This window comes from Caretta caretta, chromosome 17, assembly GCF_965140235.1.
Source record: "Caretta caretta isolate rCarCar2 chromosome 17, rCarCar1.hap1, whole genome shotgun sequence".
Taxonomy (NCBI): domain Eukaryota; kingdom Metazoa; phylum Chordata; order Testudines; family Cheloniidae; genus Caretta; species Caretta caretta.
In genome coordinates, this window is record NC_134222.1 from 1,345,984 (window position 1) to 1,369,257 (window position 23,274).

Here is a 23,274-nt window from a genome sequence, read left to right on the forward strand (position 1 = left end):
ACACCCTCCTATACACATCAATACAAACAAAACCCTTTACACATACACATGCACACCCACACAAATGCACATATTTGCAGCTCTGTCCTATTTATATGCCTGTGGTGCTGAAGGTTTTTGATAAGGAAAATTCCCTTGAGAACACTTGTCTTGTGCGGAGTTTCTTAGATTGAAATGGTACAGTGTGTTGACTTTATTCCACAGTGGTGCCGCAGTACTTTCCCATGATGAAACATCAGACTGAACAAAAGTGTGGGAGACCCTATTTCTGACAACTGAATGCTTGCCAGTGGGAAGGTGACGTCCAACTCAGGAAAACATGTTTTTAATCCACCTACTTAGGGTTAGAGGTTTGCAAAGCAAAGTAAGAGGTGGGCATTTCAAACCAAAAGAAAAGCAAAGAGGCGGAGGGGGAAAATTGCTATCTCCAGACCGTCAGAGTTCAATACCTGTCCAACTTCTCTCAAGAATTACCAAGAGTCTCTGCAGAACGAGGGAAAAAACCTGCAGCTTAGTCATTTTAGTATTCTTATTAAATGCAGGATTGCCTCAGGCTAAGAGGAGCTGATATCATAATTATTGGCTTGCCTAGCCAGCTGCCTTCCCTCACCTGATGTAAGATCAGATCTTTCCAGCCTTTGGGAGTCTCGGCACTACTGAGCCTCCACTCTCTCCTACAAGGCTGTTTGCATGACCTAATCCCATCCTGGAGCAGCAGCACGCTGTTTTGCTTCAGTAGAAAGGTAAGAGGAAACCTCTGTCAACTTCATACAGCTTTTTAGAATTCACCCGTGAAAGCCAAAGGGAAGGGGGCGCAGAACTCTCTCATCTTGGGTCTTCTATTTAATCTGAAGTCTCTGAGGCTAACTCTGAAGAACTCCAGGCTGAGTCAGGTGGAAGGTCAGCATTTATATCCCTTTTCCCTCCGGCTCAGTTTAGGCTCTTGTCAGCTGTGAATGGGGAGCATTAAGAGAGGGAAAGAGTCAAGTAGACATCAGGTAAGCTCAGAGTTCTATTTTTCTTTTACTGGGAACAAGGAGTGTTGGTGACTAATGTTTAAGGGAAATAGTGACATACAAACAAGACCTTAGCTGTCCTTGGCATCTGTACCAACTCCTAGGTTGCCAATTGCTGCATTGTTACAGGGAAAATCCAGAGGGATTTACCATTACTTGAAAAGTAATAATAAATATTAATATTCAAAGGACAGAGTATGGGAAGCATTCACAAGAAAATAAAATGAGTAACTCTCATGCCTTGTAGTATTAGAATGGGATTTATTTAAATTACATCTCCAATGGTAAGTCAAAAACAAGGAAAGCAAAATGTTTTGAAGCAAATATTGTGACCCCTGTTTTGGTTTAAGTCACTGGTTATGCCTTTTGTATTTTACAATTTTTGGGTGATAGCTGTGAACTTTTTCTCAGATTTGCTGCTGCACTGAAAGGCGCTGCCTATAATGGGATTCAGACAGACACACAGACTTCAGGATGGACACCTTAGATTAAATGAGAAAAATTACTTATATGGTGGCTTCAGGTTGAAAGTTTTTTCTGTTTCTCTAAAGCACATATTAAATATGTAGCTGTCTAATCTATTCCTCAATTTCAGACTATCACAAAGAGAACCATTTGTGTTACAAAGGAGAGTAGTTATCAGACTTATCTGTCACAACCAGCCATCAGTCATCTCTGACCCTCCTAAGCGACAGATGTGACATCAGATTAAATCTTGTTTGAAACAGAATTTACTGTACAAACACTTTGGTTTGATTTATCCTAATCACACATTTTCTAATCTGAATATTGGTATAAACTGGGATGAACTGGGTCAAACTCTATTTTATTTTTAATATACTAAGAGTGTGAAAGAGAAAAAAGTATTTAAATATCTGGAGTGGAAATGCTCAGGCAGCTCTTAGGGTGTAGGTTTGTGCACCTTGCTCTCAACCATCTGGTGAACTGTACAAACAGGTGCTTCCAGGTGCCGTGTGAGTCAATAGCTACCTCACTTTCATTTACTTTACATCCAGATGACAAGAGGTGGACATGGGCAGGATTAATTAACATGCTCCATGTGGTGCATTAATATGAAGAAAGAGAGAACCTTGTAATATCAGTGTCTATGCTGATCCATAGCTGATAATGTATAGCGTGAGATGGTGCTAGTTTGTACAATGAGCACTTATCATTGTACATACACCTAGAGTAACCCCAGGTTGCTAGACAGATAATCAGATCCACATACTTTTTACTCAGCTAGCAGCCAGTTGAATGCACAGAAGAATATACGCAGGTGCCCAGATACCAGGGTGATGGGCACGGTATAAGAACCTGAAAAGAACAGAATAAAACACTGAATCATTATTGTAAAACACAGGGCTGAAGGAAGAAAACAGTGGACAAGAGACAACTAGATAAGGCATTGTCTCTCAGTTCCCTTCATTACAGTCGCAGGTTTTCTCCAAGATAATATGGTTGCTGTTCAGATACACCCCAATATTTAGGAGGAGACAAATTGAGAGGAGGCCTCAGGAAGCGATATGTTATACTATTTTGAAACAGCTACAGTGTGAAAACAGAAACAAGAAAATATAATAGTTTAAGGCTCCTAGAAATCAAAGGTTAACAAGAAACCCTGTGCTGTGAACCTGGGAGAGCGACTGGAAAATGGGACGACTTTCAAGAACAACTCCCATAACCCAGCTCTCACAGGTTGTTACGAGGCAGAGAGACAGGGAGACAAGCAATGCTGCAGGGCTTAAAGTCACACAAGGCCCCCAGAAAGCTTTGAAACAGAACCCCTCACATGGTACACAAGATAATGAAGGCTACACCCACCTTAGAACCCATTCACTGAGAGAGCTTCTGAGAGTTGGGACATCTGTAACCATAGGGTTCAAGATGACTACAGCCAGACCTTTAATATCAAGGGCTTCAAGTTCTGAACAGCACAAGTGATTCTCAGGTGGTGTCTATCTGAGCTCCATAGGTAATGGGAGTCAGGAAGGCTCCTGTTTGGGAGGGGAGCACAGATAAAATAGTGCTTGACATTTAGCATTTGAGTGAGAGCCACAAAAATAGCAAAAGGAGGCAACTCCTGAGCAGGTCGGAATTTACTCTTTTGTGGCCATGTTCTGAGCTGTTAACCAGAGACCCTGAGCCTCATGGTTTGGGTTAAACACCCCTCCCTGATCTCTTGAACCTTGCAAAGAATTACCTTGAAATACAGAGAGATTAATTATGGAGATAATGCAGATTAGTGACATACCTACCTTTAGGCATACCCAGGGCCACATCTTCCAAGGTGTTTCCATTATATAGTTAATGTGTATAGAGCAAACTGTCAGTTCTCACAAGCTAAGCAGGCTTGAAAAGGGTCAGAGTACTTAGATGGGAAACCACCAATAAACAACTATAAGCACATGGCTACTGGAGGAAGTGATGCTGATGATTCAGTAGGTGGTACTCTTTTCTCTGAATCAGGCTTGAACCAATACCCTAGCATGGTGCTCAGGGGCACTGTGCTGCTTGCACAGCAGATCAGATTTAAAACAAAGTTGTTGATCAGTTGTGATTATTAAATACCATGACACTTTTCATAAGAATAGAAGAATTAACCATGGTGTCCTGGTCAATTTTAAAGTCAGGTCATCTATCTCGTCTGCTTTCCCAATAATGATTTACTGCTCCTCAACTCCCCTCCTTGCTAGCCTCCCCTTACCCACACCAACAAAGTTCCTTGTCTTTGACTAAAGGGCCTTGTACAACTTAGCCCACCTACCTGTTTGCTCTCACCTCTGTTTGCTCCCCTCTTGCACTGCCCAAGCTGCATGACTAAGCATCCCAGTCACCTCTTTCACACTGTCAGTAGCTTCTTCCATGTTTCCCTCTAAGCCTAGAACCCCTGATGTGACTCAGTCTATCAGGCCCTCTAGCTACCTGAAAACACAGTCTTCCCCAAGAAGCCTGTATACACTAGTTCTCCCTTGAATCAGCATTTACAGAAATACAAATATTACTAAGATATATAAAACTTTTCTCTTTCCATTTAGAATGTAACCCTTTGAGAGCAAGGACCATATCTACTTACCTGCCCAGAAAGTACCTAACACACCTTTTGCAGTATATAAAGAGTTGGAATAAAATAATATGAATGTAAATATGTTCCATTTACCTACATTTCCTAAGCAGAGCTGAATACTGCATTCTTCACTTCCTGTCTTAAAATGTTGTTGAATATTGCTGAGTGCTATTAAAGTGGTTGGGAAAGTGATCCCTCTATAGCCCTTGATGAGGTTTAATTAATGTATGTAAAATATTTTAAATTGCTTGGATGAGACAAGACTCTTGCAGTGCAAAGTGTTATTATCCTTCTGGCAGTGAAGTGCCCAAAAATGAATACAGCATACTAGGGTGAGGTCTCATCAGAGCCTGGTAATGAAGCTTAACATGCTATCATTTTGATCCAGTTTCCCTCTTTACTGCTGCCTCACCAGCTTGTCACAGTCTCTCAAAGGAGCCTAGCTAGTGTCAGCTTACTACTTCCACACTTATCCCTTGCTTTCCTCCTGGAATGGGGTAAATATCCCTGCCCTGAAAACTCTAGCTGCTGGTTCAGCAGGTCTGCCAGGGCAGGTCCCTGCAACATTCCCCTCTCTGGGCAAATGGTAGAATGCCAGAAATATTAGACAGGAACCTGTTCTTCCAGGAATGTAAGTAATCCATTGAAAGAAATCATTTACTATTGTCCCATCTGGGCTAATTAAACGGCTAGGCACTGACCTCCATTCATGAACAAGACTTCCAGAAAGAAACAGTGCAAACACCAGAGGAGAGAGGAAGCCTCATGGCTCCTCAATCAAAATCTTTCTCTCTCATGCTGGGCTGACAACCCCATACCATTCTCTGAGGTCAAATCATTACAAGAAGTTTTCCCCTATGGACAAAGAGCTCCCTCAGACTCAGGACTCTCTTCAACAAGGGCATACAACTAGGGGAAGTAATATATTTCTTAGAGTTCGGGAGAGTTAAGCCCTGTTAACACTATCATCAAAATAACTCATTCTCAAAATAAAATTTATCTTGACAACTCTTGTTTTTCCACAAGGTTAGAAAAACATCTGAGGAAGTGTGCAAATCTCTCTACTGTTTCCTATGATTTAACTTAACTGGGTTTAAAATGCATAACCATGTTATTGCAAGTTAAACTAATTTTATTACTGTAATACTGTTCATACTTTCCCATTGGGAAACAGGGCACATGTGCTCTTTAATGCATAAAATCATGGGACAGAGTCATGTAGTATCCCAGAATTCCTCACACTTTGACTTGGCATTTCCCAGTTAGTTGTCTACTGTAATTTAAGGCCATTAATCAATTGAATATATACCCTAGTTCCCCCTTTAGGAACATAGGAGCAGTGGGCTAAGGTTCTTTGGAATGCTGAGCAGCTGGAGAGCCCCTGAACTGTCAGAGGGGGGAGTCACTCTGAAGTCAATTACCCAGATACTTGAATTTTGTTTTGGTGATGTCCAAGAAATATTATCTTCTGATCTCTTTGTGAGAGCCTTTCAAATTATTGCAACAGCAGCTTAAATACTAAGGCTAACATTTTCAAAAAAATCCTGTCATGTTGGAAGCCCAATTTGGAACAGGTTGGGCCTAATCTTCAGGGGTGTTGAGCATTAACTTTTCTTATTTAAGTTAACTGGAGTCAAAGGAGCTCAGCACTTCTGAAAATCAGGCCCAAAAGTGTCTTAAAGTTGGGCACATAAAAATTAAAGCACCCAAAATCAGCAGCTACTTTTGAAAATCTGGGTTAAAAGTTAAAATAGATGTAAACCTTTTATTTATTATTATTAGTAGTATCATAGCACCTAGGAGCTCAAGCTATGGACCAGGCCCCCATTGTGCTAGGCATTGTACAATCACAATCTCTGCCTCAAAGAGTTTACAATCTAAATATAAGCTCAGAGACAAAGATGGATACAGGTAGAAGGGGGAACACAAGGAAACAACGAGGCAGTATTGGTCAGTATGACAGGCAAAGGTCTCAGCACATCTTGCTTTTCCCATAGAATTCTTTTTCGTTTGTTTCTTTAGTGGGGGGATAGAGGCAAAGTCTGAGTGGGACAAATTTGGAGATACCTATCACATGGAACACAGCAGCCTTCATTATGAATTTGTAGGAGTTATGGGATTCCAGGACAAGTGCTTGGGATCTTCGTGTGGTTTTAACCTAGTAACAGCATGGCTAAGGTCATGTCTATGCTCTGGGCTCTAAAGTAGTATATATTGTAGCAGAGACACTTCCTACATTGAGGGAAGGGGGTTTTCCTTTGGTGTAGGTAACCTACTTCCCCAAGTGGTGGTAGCTAGGTCAACAGAGTATTCTTCTGTTGTCCTAGCTGCATCTAAACCAGAGGTTTGCTCAGTTTAACTACAGCACTCAGGGGTTATGTAGGGCTTTTCTACACAGGGAGTGAAGTTAATGCGCATAAACTGAAGCACATGAAATCCTTGGCATTAAGCTACAGCAAACTAAGACCACTTTACTTCTGAATGAGACTATCTACACCATGTTTAACCTGCTTTAGCTTATGTGCATTAACTTCACACCTTTAGTTAATTTGTTTAACTTTTCCGAGTGTCCCTGTGTAGACAAGCCGAGCATAAGTCTACATGACACCATACAGCAGATACGATATGCCAAACAAGAATACAGCCCTTGCTCCAAAGAGTTTGCTATCTACAGGCATGGGTCACACAATGCAGAGCAAAGCAAGAGATAGGATACCAGAGGGACAAACAAAGAGTAGCAAAGTGTAGAGGGGAAGGATTGTCCAGTGGCTAGGCCACTAAGCTGGGACTTGGGAGGCCTGGATTCAATTCCCTGCTTCACCAGTGACATCCTTTATGACCTTGGGCAAGTCCCTTAGCCTCTCTGTAAAATGGGGATACTAGTACTCTATACCTCACCGGGAAGTTGTGTGGATACATACATTGAAGATGTTAAGGTGCTCAGATATGATGGTGATAGGGGCCAGAGAAGTACATTGGATAGATTCTCTACCATGCCAAATTTCTGCAGCGAGTGGGCAGCTCCAGGAAGCTGGTTATGGCTTCCTGAAGCTCTGCCCATCTGCAGCACAGAAAACGGACCTTGCTTTAACCTCCACTAGCTAGCAACAATATGCAACTTTATCCTTGACCCCAATGCCTGCTCAGCCAGGGACTCCCCTATGCAGGGGAAATCCTCAGCAAGGAAAATCAAGTCAGATTCCACCCCCTATGTGCCATGAGAGTGGGCTGAGAATCTGTAGCTGGAAGGCTTTACAGAAAAAGTGGGTTTTAAGAAGGTATTAGAAGTTCCAAGCACAGAAGTGGGGTGAAGTTGACAGAAGTGGGGTGAAGTTGACTTGTGGGAAGTCAACAAAAGGAGCATTTAGGAGAGATGTTTAAAAGTGTGAAGAGTGAAATAGGGTGTAGGCTGAAATAAACACTGGAGCTGGAGTGGAGTGAGCGGCTTGAATTTAACATGATAGTATTGGCAGTTGCAGTGTTCAGAAATCATGAGCGTTTGAAAAATGAATAAATGTGGGGTTCTTTTAATTTTCCTTCTGTTTTTTTTTTTAGTCATTTTGGGTTCAGGTTTCAAGCTTTCCTCCACAAGCATGAGGACTAGAAGCGTGCTTTATTTTTAAAATGAAAGCTGAGTTTCACACTTATTTACATGATTTCAGGAGCTGGGGCTTTTTTTGAAAAACGTGACATTGTGCGAGACTTAGGGTAAAATGGTGATAGCTGGTCACACAGCGCTTAGGAAGAAAAGAAAAAAGGAAAGGCTTCAAGAAGGACTAGTGGTTAGAGAGAAACAATGTGGGATATTCCAAGGCAGAGAGAGACAGGTTTCCATTTCCTTCAGGCTAATTAAGCAAATCGGAGTGGATGCGTTCATTGGAACAGGAAGTACATGTGACATATTTAGGGTTCAAGAAGGCACCAATGTTTTCATAATACAAGTGGGTTTAGGTTTCTCTTACAGGAGTTAATTTAGTTCTTCATATATTTTAAGCTTTATTCTCCTTCTGATTTTCCATTTCCTTCCCCCCATTTTTGCCAGCTCTGCCAGACCACAAGTCATAAAGAATGTAGTGAGCAATATGAGATAGTCAGCCAGCTAATCACTTAGCTAATCCCATCACAGAGCCTGAAAGAATAGCTTGGATTTTTGGTCTGACAATAAAATGCACGTCCCTCATACCATAACCACTGGGCACCATATATTAAAGTTCTGAGTTCTACTGAGTGAAACATTAAATCAAAGGGTATTTATCCCTGAATTAAAACAGGAAAGTCTAAAATAAAACCAGTTACTAAGCCCACTTGCTCATGGCAGGGCATTGTTCTGCAAATGAAAACTGAACACCTGAGTAATCCCTCTGCTCAGGATCCTACTTTGATTGACATCTTAATAAATAAGTACTTAGGCCAGGCTTCAGCTTTCATTTCCTTATTTCTGATGTTAAAATCTTTTCTTTTTTTAAATGGTGCATCACATCGTGCTCCAAAGGGAAGATAAACTAGTTTTGGTTTACCTCAGCAATACTCATCTCCCATCTGTCCTGCAGACAAATGGTTCATTTCCCAGGAGGTCTGCACAGTATCCAAATCCTAAACAATATCTGACCTTTTGGCTTCAACAAACAGAAAATGGTCAAATCAACAAGAACTGTATAATGAATGTCTGTATGTGAATTTCCAGAAAATTACTCCCTCCTCCCCCAATTCTCTTTGGTGTCTTTTGGGGCAGTAGTTAACACTGCTATAGGATTCACACAGGATCATAGCGCCAAAGCTGTGATTTAGAGTTCATGTTCATGTAGGCCGACCAGATAGAAAGTGTCAAAAATCGGGACAGGAGGTGGGGGGTAATAGGTGCCTATGGGAGAAAAAGAACCAAAAATCGGGACTGTCCCTATAAAATCGGGACATCTGGTCACCCTAGTTCATGTTTCCATTAGAAAACCAGCTACTCCACATGCAATTCCCGTTTGAATTCTGCAGGGCTTCCAGCACAGAGCATCTTTTTAAAATTAAAAAAAAATTGTTAAAATGAGTGTAATTGGAATATTACTTCTAGAAATGGGCATGAGTAACATCTGATGCTTTTGTGACCATCTTGAATTAACATCTCAAATAAACGAACGAATGAATCAACCACACTTTAATATTAACCCATCCAACCAACATTTATTTAGCTCCTGTGCTGTGAAGCCTTTTAACATTTTGAAAATGTGAAGACACAGTAATTTATAAAGTAGCTGCTGAAGATACATATTTTGCTGCTCACTTCTTTGGTGTCCATAATACCATTACCTCATATCCTTTCAAATGGCATTGGTTACTTTGGACTCCATAGATGAGCTATTTATATAGTTATAAGAATAGGTCCAAACCATCTCACCTTTCTCAGCAGTGAGCCCCTGCTACAGAACACCTTTCGGTTCACAGGTACTCCTTGCTCTACAAAAACCACTGCTCTTTTTGCTCCACTTCCTTATTCCCATATATTTTTTGCATTTATTTATTAAGGCTGGGCTATTTGAGGGGCTCCTTTGCTCAGGCTCTTTGTCATTGTTGGGCACACACATTCCCCCTCCGACTCCCTGACTCAAACGGATTCCCACACAGACTGTCGGTTTCTCTAATGGAAGGAAGTGGTTACCCTCCTCATCAGCAGATCTTTATATTTAGAGGAATTAGCGCCCCTCCTTCCCAGACTCTGAACCAAATTTGCAGGTGAGTTTAAGCAAGTCCAAGAAACTCTAGACGGGGGTCTAAACGGGTGTAATTTATGCTACAGCTGTATTAGGAGGATTTGCCGGTATAGCTATGCCAGCAAACTGTTATAGTGTAGACAAGTCCTTATATTTCTTTCCCTTCAATTCCCCACTGATGTTTAGACTCCCTTAGGACCTGTCTAAACACAAACTGTCACGGTCAGTGAAATAAATCAATTGGTTTTAATTCACATCTTTTGTAATTATGGTCCAAGCCTGAACAGACACTCACATCAGATTAAGAGTGTTCTACTTTGATTTATCGTTTTGCCAATTTAGGCTAAATTGAAATAGAATTTTTAATCCAAAATAAGAGTGCCTATACACAAATTTTCATCAAAATAACAAAAGATGTAAACTAAAATCAAGAATGTCCTTATACTAAGGAGCGAAAATCGGAGGCGATCTGTGGGTTAGGTTCCCACACACAATCTATATCTATAAGAGTTTGGTGTAATTTACACACTAAGGTGCTGAAAGATGAAAGAAGCTGTAAATTAAAGTAGCCTGTACCCTGTTTTAACATCTACCTTTTGTCTCCTCAGTGTGTAAATTACAGCAACCTAAACTCCCTGGCCTGGTCTAGAGCAGAGTTTTTGGTCCTGCTGTAACTCAAGTTAATTGATTTCCGCTTTACTCAAGTAGATTAACAGAATAGAAAATGCTAATCTAGACACTCAACAAACATTTGTTCCAGGAACAAATGTTTACTGGGCATTTAGATAATCAAGACAACTGTAAATGCTAATTTTTCTACTTCCATTCTCAATTTGCTGTCTGTGTTCTAGTTGCATTTGGGCCCAAAGGAAACAAATCTTAGGGCCCAGCCAAGCCCAGACGAAGAGGCTACATTTGGAATGTAATGTTATTCTACCTGTGAGCTGTGATTAGGGCAGCACAGAATGGGATGTGGTGAAGAGAATTTCTGAAGACTTCCTCTAAAATATCAGATTGTATTGTTCTGATGATTTCAGAGTATTTTAACACTTTGGAATTAAAAATTAAAACAAATGAAGACTTTTCAGTCATCAAAAAAAAGGTGAAATTTGAATGTACTACAGTCCTTACCTTATCTGCAAATAAATCCCTTGTTAGGTTGTAGAGTCTTACTCCATTCACAATAAGGATTGTTGTGAATCAGATGAATTTCTTTCCGAGGAAAGGCTAAATATAGACATAGATCATGAATCATGGAGACAGACAAACCTGCTTTGACCAATACAGCAACCACTTTGGAAAGGTAGTGGAGCTGGAGCCTAGCCTTAGAAGCAGTAAATCTTTATTGAATTATTTACTGGTACCATTATTTACTGGTACCATACTACACTTTTTTCTCTAAGGGCAGATTATTCTTGAGAGTCAGGTATTTGTATGGCATAGCAAAGAAAGGTGCAAGTTTGTAGAGGAGTGGCTTACACCACATTTTCATGAATTAGGATGGGGACTCAAGAGCGTAACACTTTGCCTACCAAACTATGATAATGTGTAATTATAACCATCAAAACATGGTGCTTAGATGCCTAAGCAGAGCAAAGCAGCCAGAAGGGCGGCCAGTGATCTAGCTCCTAGTGTGAAGTATTACTAGAAACAGCAATGATGTTTGTCATTGTTCAATAATTTCCCTATCAAACGTTCTCCCACATTAAAAGATTTTTCTTTCTAGCTGCCCGCCCTGCAAACTCAGACTGGAATCAGAAAGTCAAAGAGAATGCACACCATCTCCAGTAATGTTCTGCAGCCAAATCATGGTCTCAGTTACATGTGTGCAACCCTATTGTCTTCTGATTATAAACTAGATTAATAGATTCTAAAGCTAGAAGGAACCACTGCGATCATCTAGTCTGTGTAGCACAGGCCACAGAACTTCCCCAAAATAATTCCTAGAGCAGATCTTTTATAAAAACCTCCAATCTCGATTTAAAACTTTCAGTGATGGAGAATTCACCACAATCCTTGGTAAATTGTTCTAATGGTTAACTACACCTTTGTAACTCCATGGGCTTTATTGTTTACACTGGGGTAAGAGATTGGCCCTGTAACTGGACCTTTGTAAACAATTCTGTTAATGCACAGGAGCTGGGTTTGCTCTATAGAAGGAAAAATAGTACAAAATGGCTTTTATCACTAAAATCAGCTTATAGTTCTCTGAATATGCCTAGGGAGATCTGCTGAGCAGGAAGGTACAATTTCTACAGTCACTTTTCAGAGTATAACTATGCTTTGGAAAGGGAGCTTTCACAGAGTAAAATTGGAAGGAAAGAGAATTGTAACAAAAACTTTCCCTGAAATTTTCTGTTCTCCCTTTGCTAATCCTGCACAGTACTGAGCACTCCATCCCCGATCCAGCAAAGCATGTGCTTTGCTAGGTTGGGTACAGAGCAATCATCCTCTTGTTGGATAGGACTGAGCTCAGGGAGAGCAATTCAAGTTTTGCGATATGCCACTTACTTTAAGAGACTTGTTTAATTGGGTCATTTTCTTGTCTGTGGTTGTCGGCTCTGCTGCTGGTTTTAGAGTAGCACTAAGCATTATCTTGTTATATTACTCCGGGCACCTGGCTCCCTAATTCTCCCCAACAGAAGCAGAGATTGTTCACTCAGAGGCATCTGCAACTTTCTCAAGTTCGGGGGGATTGTTCCTTTCTGGATTAGATACGTACACCTTTTGTGCAATGATGTATTTGTGCATATGACAGGCTCATCACCAGAAGGAATTGTTTAGTTGTGAGAGCTCTCTTTTTCCTAAAATCACTGGGGCCTGTCTATAAATGAGAAGAGTTGGGGAATGACATGCATAGTGGGACATAATCTGAGACTCCTTCTGAAACATGACCTGACTGCAAACTCTCTGGATCCCATGGGGTTATATTTGTATTTCTTTTGAAGAAAATGTTGTATCATGAAGAGGTATTTTTAGTTACCCTTAGCGTGGGACTGGGAGAGGGGAATCTATTGATAACAGACTACAAATACAATGGTAAAATTCACCCATGAGGAATCAACTGATAGATGGTCAGAGCAAACAGAAAGTGGACCCAGAGGGACAGTGATGGGGCTCTGGAATTTACAGCTATATGACTTGACTGAACAGGTCACTCTGGCAAGCAGACCCATCCCTTTGGGCATACAGTAAACCATGCAAGGTGGGAGTATTTATTTTATTATTTTAGAAGTTCTTAAGAAGGCTGAAATATCTCCAAGCCTGGAACAGACAGAGATGGCACTTTCTTCATTTATTCCTTGGGTGTGAGTGTGATTGAGAGGGGGTGGGAAGTATTTTTACTGAGGTCTGAGTACATTTTACCTGTCTGCTGTGTAATGGATACCATTTCTGCTCTTTATATTTGCCCCTTTGCTTGCTTTCTGTAACGCTACTTAGCACAGGAGCTTATAGAGAGAAGGCACAAAACGAAGGGCAGCCAATGTCTCCTGAACAGCGATTGTACAGTATTGTTAATAGAGCAGTCAAAAGTGTGCTGGCTGCCTCCCCACAGCGCTTACTACCTAAACAGGCAGCGCACAGGCAAAGGAGCGGGGAGCAGGGTCTGTGCCGTCAGAGCCTTGTTTTTAACCCTTGTCTGTTTTCCCTTATTATTATTTTGGGTTTTTTCAAACCCATGTTTATTTGATCTCACTCCCTCTCTTTCTCTCATCAGCACAACGTGGACACTTGATGAGAGTTGAAAGAACTCCTAGCATTTGTATTATAATATCTTTTTCCTTCTGAAAGGAGAATAGCTTTGGGACTAGGAAGGGCCTTGTTAATAGTTGGGGTTATTCTTCCACACAAATTGGTGCCTCCCATGGCACCTGTCCCTCCACCTTTGGTGCTTTGTGGGAGATTTTTCCATGCATCTCTAGGGCTAAGCGACAGAAGCTTATATTCCTTCAAACCCCATGGTGTGCTTCTGGGAGACAGTGGGATTAGTTTCTTGTGTTGCTGAAAGGCATTTGATCTTGGGAAGTTGAAGTAAGTATTTAAGGGTCACCTTTTTTCAAGGGCTTTATCAACAGAAACTAGAAATTTGAGCCAGAATCTCTTCAGTTCTAACCACATGCAATTCCTTGCCTACACTGAGGATTTCAGCCTCCAGTGGCCAGCCACCCGTACAAAACTCTTGTAAAAACAGGTAAAACCACCAGTGTAAATTGCAGCTTATAGCAGCTCTGCCTGTCCACACTTGGAACTAGTAATGATGGAGCTACACCAACGGCTGCAATAGGGGCCAATCCCAAATGTAGACAAGGCCTTGAAGACAGCATCTGAAAGAGGACAAGAACTAATGCTCAAAAAAAAAAAAAAAAAAAAAATCTCAGCCACTGGAACTTGAGAACTTGTCTGGGGGAAATTCAGTGTCTATGTCTCTGCTGGCTTCTCCTCTTCTTCATGAACACGTCACTGCTCAGTGAATCAGCTGCCCACGTTTTTTACATACTCAACTTACAGCCATACCAATAAACTTCCCAAATCCATTCCCTAGATCAAATAAAGGTAATTACAGAGCTCACTGTGGGCGATTCCCAGTGGGAGGGTGGGAGTGGCCATGGGTGGGGCTGGAAGGTGAATACTGTAAATGCACAACAGAGAAAATGGGAATGTACCACACCCATCATAAAACATGCTGTCACAGTCAGCAACAGAAATCATTAGGGTGGATCTTTATACACACCTTTCTCATAAACAAAGAAAGATGGCACAAGATCCCAAGATGAACTCACAAGCCACAGGGAGCTGAGTGTGACTCACTCCCTGTGGGAGAGGAGAAAACTGGAGAGGATTATGAGACTGCTGAAGGAGCAATGTCTTCATGTTTTCTGTGAGAGCCCTTCCCCTATGGGATGGACTGGGTACATCATATTGCCTATTCTCATAGAGAATTCATTGGCTATGTCTCATAGTACACATTTGCAGCACCTCCACAGAAGACACATCAGGTGTGTTACCATACCCTGTAGCTTCAGCCCATTCTGCGTTACCCTGTGCATCCATCTCAGCCTCATCACAGGACCAAGGCCTCTTCCCTGCTGCTTTTCTCCTTCCATCCTAACTGCTTTCAGCCCCAGGGTATGCACTGCTTCTGTCCGTTGATTCTTGTCAGTCACAAGATAGTCTCTAAGGTGCCACGAGTCCTCCTTTTCTTTTTGCGGATACAGACGAACACGGCTGCTCCTCTGGAAGACAGTGCTGATGTCTCTTCAGTATTTCTCCTGCCCATACAATGCCACTACCAGCCACACGGCAGGGAGAAGTGCTGCTCCTGTCCAATGGGCTGGAGAATCCGGTCAGCTTCATGCTAGTGAAGATGCAACATTGTATCTAAATCTGTTCTGCACTGTTTAAACCTGCCAGCTCAGATGGTTATCCTGGGCATGGCTACACTTCGGCGGGAAGTGTGCCTACCAGCTCAGGCAGACTGACAGATGGTAGCTGTGCTGGAGCGAACGTACTAATAATAGCAATGGACCTATTGCAGCAGGAGCGGTGCACGGGCTAGTCACCCAAGTATGGATCCAGCGGGTCAAACGGGCTTGTACTTGGGCAGTTAAACCACGTTTCCCCCATGTCCACACTGTTATTTTTAATGCACTAGCTCAAGCAGAGGGAGCGTGTGTCTGTCTACTCGGACTAGGAGAGATGCTCCCAGCTGTAGGGTAAACATACCCACTAAGGGAAACATTCAAAGATTTTCTATTTAGAGTTGGGTCTGATAGCATGGTCAAATATATGGTATAAAGTAATGAAATCTCACATGGCTCACATTGAAACCAGAACAAATCTGTGCATCTCCAGAATAGGAGAGTGCTGAGCAATGGATGGGGATCTCAAAAGTAAATTTATTTAAGAACATAAGAACGGCCAGAATGGGTCAGACCAATGGTCCATCTAGCCCAGTATCCTGTCTTCCAACAGTGACCAATGCCATTTGCTTCAGAGGGAATAAACAGAACAGGGAATCATCAAGTGATCCATCCCCTGTAATCATTCCCAGCTTCTGGCAAACAGAGTTTAGAGACACTTCACAGCATGGTTTTGCATCTCTGCCCATCTTGGCTAATAGCCATTGACAGACCTATCCTCCATGAACTTATCTAGTTCTTTTTTGAGCCCCATTACAATCTTGGCCTTCACAACATCCTCTGGCAAAGAGTTCCACAGGTTGACTGTGTGTTGTGTGAAGAAATACTTCCTTTTTTTGTTTTAAACCTGCTGCCTCTTAATTCATTTGGTGACCCCTAGTTCTTGTGTTATGAGAAGGAGTAAATAACACTTCCTTATTTACTTTCTCCATGCCAGTCATGATTTTATAGACCTCTACCATATCCCCCCTTCATCTCTTTTCCAAGCTGAAAAGTCTCGGTCTTATTAATATCTCCTCATATGGCAGCCGTTCCATACCCCTACTCATTTTTGTTGGCCTTTTCTGTACCTTTTCCAATTCCAAAATATCTTTTCGGATCTGCACACGGCATTCAAGATGTGGGCGTAACATGGATTTATATAGAGGCAATATAATATTTTTTCTATCTTATTTAAGTTTGAATAAAAGAAATTTACATTATAACACTACTTGATAGCACTTTAATGAAGGCTGCAAATCAATTCCAATCATAAGCCTATATTCATATGCTCATACTTTTTCAATATATTCACATTTTATTTAACTTTCCATGTGTTGTGTCTGCTCTAAAATAAAATTTTCCTCAAAAAATTTGACCAAAATCTGTCCCTTTATCTTTTTTTAGTTTTGGGTGAATGAAAAATAAATCACTTTTCCTATATAAAAATAAATGGATAAAAACAAACAGCTTTTTGAAAAGTACTGTAGAAAAAATGGTTTTAAACTTCGGCATGAACATAGCCCTCACTGAGGACTAGTGCCTGTACTTGGCTTCGGGGGAAAATTAACCGAGTTGTGCATCCTGAACATGCGCAGTAAAAAAATGGCTTTAAGTCTAAAGATGTGCAATTGCACAAAGAAGTTTTGCACATGTGGGCACACAGTTAAGTAAGTATGCACTGATTGGTTTAAGAGATTTACAAGAGATCTGTACTGGTAAAACTGGCAGAGCTTGTACACTACACATGCTGAAAAAACTGTTTTTTCCCTTTTCTTTGCCTACCTTCCCAGGCTGTTTTTAAAAACCCTACAAAACGAAAGGCAAAAAATTGCACCAGGACGAAGTTCAAGTTGCTCAGTCAAAATTATAAAAAGGTAAGGAGATGGAGTTTTGGTTTTGCTGAGTTTACATTAGGTGAAGCACAGAGGAGGGGCCATCCAAAAGCCAGTTGTTAACGTAACGAATAAATAAATAAATATCTAGCTCTTATGCAGTGCTTTTCATAAACAGATCGCAAAGCTCACTGGGTCTCTGCCTGGCCCTGTTAAAGGTTTGAGCAGCTCAGGGGCTGCTCTAACCAATGTCAATCATCCTCAAAGAACTCTTCACCAGCACAGCAGTGCTGGAGTGCAGTATGCTCCGGAAACTCCCCCTCCCTTGACATGCCCCTACTCTGGGGCGCTACAGGGAAGGTAGTGCATAAGCCAGCTCTGCGGGCTCTACATCAATTAGGGACTTCTTCACATCAGTAGAATTGACCAGTCCACCTCTAGAAATTGGAAGCTGAAGTTCTGACACCATTGTTTCCTCACCCACATTGAACATGGTTCTGGATAAACAAGTGGCCCAATAAAGGACATTAACTACAAGCCAGAAAAGGTACAGGATGTGCACTGTAGCCAAGTAAACAGTGCCGCAGCAACCCAAAGACTGGCATTTCTTGGATTTGGGAGAATCACACCCATATTTGCTAATATTTACTGCTTATATAGTTTAATACTGTGTCTATTACAATAACCACAGTCTTTTAACCACGTTGCACAGAGTATGTTCTACATCTCAGAGCAGTGCATTTTCTGAAACATAACAAGCAAATGCCAAAGAGCTATATTGTCACAGAGATTGCTAAGTAATTGGTGATAAACGTTTAACAAAACTTGCTGCGAAGGCAGAGGTGTTTGGGAGTAGGAAATAAACTTGAGGCACAAGAAATAATCAATCCTCTGATGAATCAAAGCAGTTGCAAAGTTCTATTTCCCTCCCATTGCAAAGAACACTGAGTTGAAAACTGGTTTTGTTTTCGCAAAAAGAAAAGGAGGACTTGTGGCACCTTTTTAGAGACTAACAAATTTATTTGAGCATAAGCTTTCGTGAGCTACAGTATTTTCCACTGAATGCATCCGATGAAGTGAGCTGTAGCTCACAAAAACTTATGCTCAAATAAATTGGTTAGTCTCTAAGGAGCCACAAGTCCTCCTTTTCTTTTTGCGAATACAGACTAACACGGCTGCTACTCTGAAACCTGGTTTTGTTTTGTTTTTTAATTTATCAGCATACTTTCTAGAACACTATAAAGGGGGAAAGGGGGTTGGGGAGAGAGAGGACCAAAAAGAGAGAGAAATGGTTGGGGAGGACTTGGGGATTGAAGCTCTCTTCAGGAATGTATCGCCTGATGGGTGCTTTGCAAAGTCTATGTGGCCCAGATATGGATGACCTGATGAGAGGAGAGACTAGGAGGGAATCACATGGGGTGCAAGTGGTTTTGGACTAGAAAGAGTGACAGAGGAAAACCTACAAAAGGTGCAAGGAGTCTAATATGGTGAATGGAATATAAATGGAAATGGAAGCAGGAAGCCATCTATGAAGGATTGGGTCCAATTTCTGCACAGCTTGCAAAATTTGAAGTCTCTTGTCACTGAAGAATTTTAAAAAGCGTAAGGAAATTCCCAGGAAAAAAATTCATTACCTAAAAATACCACTTACTTAAGCCAAAAAAAACCCCCTGAACCGAATGTTGTATTTTTTCCTCAAAACACAAATGTTAGAAAGCCAGAAAATTCCAAGTTAAGTTTCTGCTTTCCAAAAAAAACACACACGCATAGCTAGAAACATTCCAAAATACGCAGATGTAGCCAGGGTTCACCAAACAACCTCAACTTGGCCACTGTAACACCACCCTAAGAACAACCAAAAACTGTGACACCCTATCCATCCATCAGACAGGTTTATTTCCTCAGGAACCACAAAAATGGTCCTCTTACTTAACCTGTGTGATGGATGGATAAAAAGTGCATCAGCATTTTTGATTAGGCTCTGGGTACTGCTACAGGGACAGAATTAAGGGTGCTTGTGTAATTGTGTATTTTCCCACTTTTAATTATTTTTATATTTGCTCTTTTGTACGGTGTAACCTTGGCTTGAAATTTCTAAGCTAACGTATGTGTTGAGAAAAATACAAGATACTCTTACGTTCTGTTTTGTCTGAAATTCTTTCAACTTCCCCCCAGGTTAATGAAATATTATGTCTCGGAACAGAGTAGTTGTTAGTTTCAGAATTACTCACTTAGGCTTTGGTAGCATTTAGGAATAGTAAAGTTCTGGCACAGCTGGTGAACATCATCAAACTTCCAACATCCAGCAGAACTCACCAGGCCAGGCTTCAGTTCAGTACACTTCGTGAAAATGAGAGAGATGCTAAACTGTATGAACCTGCGAACTTGGTTCAGCGAGAGAGCGAATCAGAGATGTAGAAAATGGCTGAGCAGGTAAACCGGGCCCCTGTAGTTCTGAACTTTTGGGGATATTGTGCCTGCCTACTAGAGCTAGTCTGAAGGACTAATTCCCTGAATACGCACATAGGTGGGTGTGGGAAGCAAAACTAGATTAAGACAATCTATGCCCTTAGGCCCACCAACATGGGGCTCCCCCTGACCCCACCCCTGTACCTGTAGCCTCCCACTCCACTTGAAGCGGTAGTGGCAAGGCCCCTTCACGCCCAGAAAGACAGTGGAGTGCACCCCCATATGACCCCAGGAGTAGCAGCAGGCCCCCTCTACCTTGGAAGCGGCAGGGGCAGCAGAGTACTCTTTTCCTCCCAGAGACAGCTGTGGTAGCAGGGAGATTCCCAGTACTTCTTCCAGCAACTGGGGTGTATCAGTTTGGGTGTGGGGCTGGACCTGCTGCATTCTTCTCTTCAAAGTCTGTTGGGGGTGGGGTTGGTGAGCCCCTTCCCCAAGCAGTGAGTCTTGGAAATAACATTCTGCTGAGATGGATGGGGGAAATGCATACCTGTCAGAGCTGTGGCTTCAGGCTGGCTGCAGACTCTGGCAGAAATCCCTCCATATCTGACACTCAGGTCAGGTTTTCAAATTCTCTTTGCAACCTTGACAGCTAAAAACATACTTTTTAAAAATGAAATCTGAGTTTCTGATGTGATCACATAACTCCCATTGCTGGGGGCCTAGCCCTGGGTCTATAGTGCCTATGTTTTAATCTATCCCTGGTGAGGGGCAATTGTGTTCAGCATATTAAACAATTAACTGCCTGTCTGTGGAGTACAGAGTGGGTGAGCAGACTGCTGCCACCGTTCGTGTAATGGAATGTTCTGCAGCTACCTCTTCAAACACATTTTTAAAACCGATTTAGAACAAAAGCACAAGATTCTGGAGGTAGGTTGATGCACAGGTAGTTGTGATGTATTTTGGGAAAGTTGCACCTGCAGTACATGAGAAACCTTCAGTGAAAACTCCCCTCTCTCCAACTAGGAAAGTGTCCTCTCAGCAGGGATTTGATGTTTGAATATCTCCCAGCCTCTGTTACAGTACAGAGGGAGCATGGATGGGATGAGAAAGAGACTGATTGCTTTTGTTTCCACTGGTTATTAGGACACAGTAATCTCTCAGTGCCCAGACCTGCATATAGACACCACTTACTGACAAACAACCAATAATTTCATTTTTTCGAATTATCAAAGTATTTTTCTACAACAGTAAACTTTAAAAATAATAATAAAAAACAAATTCCAGAAGGGAGTTCTAATGGTAGATGCAACTCACTTCTGCACCAAGAAGTGAGTTTTATGGAAGCCATCTATCTATTTGGTAAGGCTTTTAGGAAGAACTGGGAGTATAGGGTTTTGGGTGGAGTGGGTAGTTTCTGTTGCTAAGCTTACTAGCTGGTATGTTGGCAGCACAAAATAATAATAACTGATATATTTACCGATTATAAATTGAATTACTGTCAGGGTGCCTAGAGCTCTTGTATAGGCTGGTTTTTGGACCTTAAATCAGAAGAATAATATAAATAATCAAACATATCATGCGTGTATATATACATACATTACACATGGAATCCATGAGGGTGAAGCATATCCATGATGGTGTAGTTTTGGGTGGCTGCACTACTCACAATAGTTGAAGCCATGAATAAGTTATACTGATCAACTCAAATGAGAGAATTATTGATAGGTGCAATCAGTAATGAAATTGCATTTTCTAATGCTTTGCCTAGTCTACTTTTAAAAGGCCCAAGCAAGAGGACTCCCACCAGTTCCTTAAGGATTATCCCACACAGTTCAATAATTTTCATTATTCCTACTTATATTCCCAGGTGCCATTCTAAATAATTCTCCTCTCTCACTGGAGTTTACTCCTTTCATATTCTCACAGAGCATTTATCATGTCCCTTCTTAGTATTTGTCTACACGATGGTGATTTCTAAAGCGCACTAAGGGTTTTGCACATTAACTAGTCCATGTGGCCCCTGCTGATGCATCCTAAATGTTCCCTAGTGTGATTTAATGTATATTAAAGTGCACTACGAACATTTAGGGCACATTATGGTCTACCTGAACCAATTAATGGACAACACATTAGTGCACTTTAGAAATCATAACCCATTAGTGCACGTTAACCCACTGTTCAGACAAGTCCTTAGTCACTGCCTAGACAACCTGCATGTATTTAGCTCCTTCAACTCTTTCCTCATATAGCAATTCCTTCAGCCTTCTAGTCATTTTAATTGCTCTTCATTGAACTTTCTCAAATTTGCTAATGTCTTTCTGGCATTGAGGTGTCCAGAGTTCAGTGCAATATTCGTAAGAACGGCCATACTGAGTCAGACCAATGGCCCATCTAATCCAGAGGTCCCCAAACTGTAGGGTGCACTCCTTAGGGGGTGCTGAACATTCGGAGGAGCGCGGCAGCCTTGGCCCCCAACCATGGCCCCTTTACCCCATCCACGTCCCCCACCCTAGAGCCACGGTCCCGCTCCCAGCTCAGGGGGCGTGACCCTGAAAAGTTTGAGTACCACTGATCTAACCCAGTATCCTGTCTTCTGACAGTGGCCAATGCTGGATACTTCAGAGGGAATGAACAGAACAGGCAATCATTTAGTGATCCATCCTGTCGTCCACTCCCAGCTTCTTGCAAACAGAGGTTAGGGACCCTCAGAGCATGGGATTGCATTCCTGACCATCTTAGCTAATAGCCATTGATGGACCTATCCTCCAGGAATTTATCTAGTTATTTTTTGAACTGTTATAGTTTTTGCTTTCACAACATCCCCTGGCAACAAGTTCCACAGGTTGACTGTGCGTTCCAGGCGTGGACTCATCAAAATTACATAAAAACGTCCTGTTTTTAAAGTTTAGTGTCCCTGTGTTAGTTTTTGGTATCATTCATCCCCTGAGGGTGTTGAACTTAATTTTACTGGGGCCACTATTAATTAGTGACTAGTAACTATAGATACTTGTTGAAATAACTTTTGTATGTTATTTAGGACTAAGTTGTGCCAAAAAGCAATTACTTAAGGTATCAAGAAATTGCTGATGTAAATCTTGTGCCATTTGACCAATTTATATGCAGGTAGTTGAAGTCACTGGGGTTCCACAAGGCTCCAGAGGTCTGCCTGAGCAGATCCAGCTACAGGATCACTTCATATAGGCTTAGATTTGAGCCTTGTCTCTGAAATGCTAGAAATTTGGGAATGATGAGAGGAAAATATGTCACTCTAAATATCCAGCTGGAAAAGTGGAAATCTAAAATTCCATGGCCCTTCTGAGCACTTCCCTATAAAAGGCTGCTAGAAAATATCCCAGATAGTTGTCTCTTTACTGAGAGCTATCAGTGTGAGCTGGAGAGGAAAAAGATGATTTAGTGCTTTTGGGAGGGGGGGAGAAGAAAGAAGCAGATCACAAAAGCTGGTGTCAAGCTAGGATCAGTACACTCCTTAAGGCAAGCTGCATGAAGAATGAATTACGAATTGGTGAACATCCAAACACACCTTCCTCTCATGAAAGCTGATCTCAGCCCCAAGGGATACAGAAGGCATTTACAGTAGCACCCAGCATTCAGCACATCTCTGAGTGCTCAGACGGCCCGGTGCCGAGCTCTGGTGAAGTGTGTCGCCGGCAGAGTGTCCTCCAATATCCAGGAAAGACACAAAAACAAGGATTGTTTCAACTATGGCTTGGAGCCAGTGGCTTCAGTCATGCAGAGCTAATAGATCAGCTGCTGCTGTCCTGCTTACCCAAACACTCAGCTGAGGTTACAGTTTCTCGCTTTGTTTTATTTATTTTTTTAAAGATAATT

General features: G+C 41.7%; 1 protein-coding gene across 1 annotated transcript in view; it reads left to right on the forward strand.

Moving 5' to 3' along the window:
* The first annotated feature begins 887 nt into the window (after positions 1-887).
* FOXN1 (forkhead box N1) overlaps positions 888-23,274 on the forward strand; it is a 51,118-nt gene continuing 28,731 nt past the window's right edge. The window contains exon 1 of the mRNA XM_048824208.2: positions 888-998. The gene's annotated coding sequence lies outside the window, so the exon portion shown is untranslated. The remainder of the gene's footprint in view (positions 999-23,274) is intronic.